The sequence below is a fragment of the Oreochromis niloticus genome, linkage group LG13 (genome assembly GCF_001858045.2).
Source record: "Oreochromis niloticus isolate F11D_XX linkage group LG13, O_niloticus_UMD_NMBU, whole genome shotgun sequence".
Lineage (NCBI taxonomy): Eukaryota > Metazoa > Chordata > Actinopteri > Cichliformes > Cichlidae > Oreochromis > Oreochromis niloticus.
Window position 1 is genome coordinate 2,412,025 of NC_031978.2, and position 1,835 is coordinate 2,413,859.

Genomic DNA, 1,835 nt, shown 5'->3' on the forward strand with positions numbered 1-1,835 from the left:
CTCCCCCAACACCATCTGGTGCTCCTTTTCCATGACTAGCCTCGAAACAATTCCAAGAACCAGCCTTGAATCCTCTTCTGTCCAGTTCTGTAGTGAAAAGGTAGAAGTTTCTTCGTTGTTTGTATCGCGTACAGGGTCCGTCACTTAAAAAGTGCAGCACAGACACTTGTGGATGTTGGCCTTGAAGGTAATCTAGCACAGGATTTAGGTGCTGCCATATTGCTGGAGGGCCTTTATGTCTACTGGGGGAGATGGTGCTAAAGCACAGAGGCTCTGAGAGTCCACCAACATACAACACACCAGTATGAAGGGTGGCCTGCTGATGTGAAGCCCCAAAGTGGACCACCTGAATTTGAGAACTGTATTTACAGCTGTAGTTTTCTGAGAAGTCAACATGTATCAAAGTCTCCTCCCCTGACATGTTGTTCTTCAGCTCACGGCAGAAGGCATACTGCTGCTTGATATTAAAGTCATGCATTTTAAATTTCTTTACAAAGCTCTGGAAGAGCTCAACGAGGTCCTCTTGTGTGCCCTCCACGGATTTCTTGACTGTCACCTTGACAGTTGCCTCCATCTCTCACGCTCACTCTGCAGGTTTCTCTCCCTTCTTTCAGGATCAGCTTTAAGGCGTTCACGATACTTCCTTTGCCTTTCTGCTGCTGTTGTTGGTGCCATCTTACTCGCATCCTTAACATGGAACATGAATCACATTCAGCATGCATGCAGTATAAGAATGGTGATTGAATATAATAATAATTAATTTAAATAATTGGATAACTTAACAACCAAAGTATTAAAATCTCAACCCCATCACAATCTCACAACCCCGTTACAATCAAAAACATGACAGGGTTGAGTGTGACTGGGTTGAGATTTTTGCACAAACTGCCCGCTGCTCAATGTAGTGAATACCAGACAGAGAGCACATGGCATGCATGAAATTCAAAATCACCATATATTCATGAACTAACAAAAAACTTTTTCATAAGTAATAGTTTTCTATCTTTTTTTCATGTTACAGTGTTGAGTCATTGAGGTTGACGACCACAATATCACAAGATAAATGACTAAAATAAAGGAAAAGAATGGAGCAACTTGCCTGTCTCTGTGGTCCTGTTGTCCAAAAGACTTCAGTGATGTCACTTCCTGATGTATATGGAATTCTGGGTCACACCATTGTATTTATGGCGGTGGGATCATTCATGTAACGGGGTTGAGGGGTTAGTCAGGTACAGGAATAATTGTGATTTTAATGAATAATTAACAATTAAATTTGAAAAAAAACAAATATTAACAGCAAAAAAGCACAAATAGATGTTTAGGTTGATACCAAAATTTATTGACTTTTTAAATATTTTTATTTGGTATTTTCAAAGTAAACTTTCATCAAGGCCATGAGGGACATGACAAAATAGGTGGTGTCAAATGAAAAAACTGTATTATTTCCCATAAAAAGATAAAAATTAGTTCAATTTTTTTACACTGTATTAAAGGGTACATTTCAATATATATGTAAAGCTGTTTAAATAGAAAGTTTGGTGACCCAATAGATGAAATACACCATAAGAGACGAGAGGGACTCAAATTGTGCCATTTTCATGGAATGACTCTAATACTTGAAAAATATGGAGATGAAAAAATAATAAATTTAAAATGTAAAATAAAAAAGAACACCCAAACTTGGAAAACATGAAAATGAAAGAAATGAAAAAATGAATAAATGACATAAGTTTTTTTTTTGTTTGTTTTTTTTGTTTTAAAGAAGGAATATTACAAGTAAAACTGCCTGCAGCACACAGCTGAAAACATCTGGAGCTGCTTAATTCAAACATGTT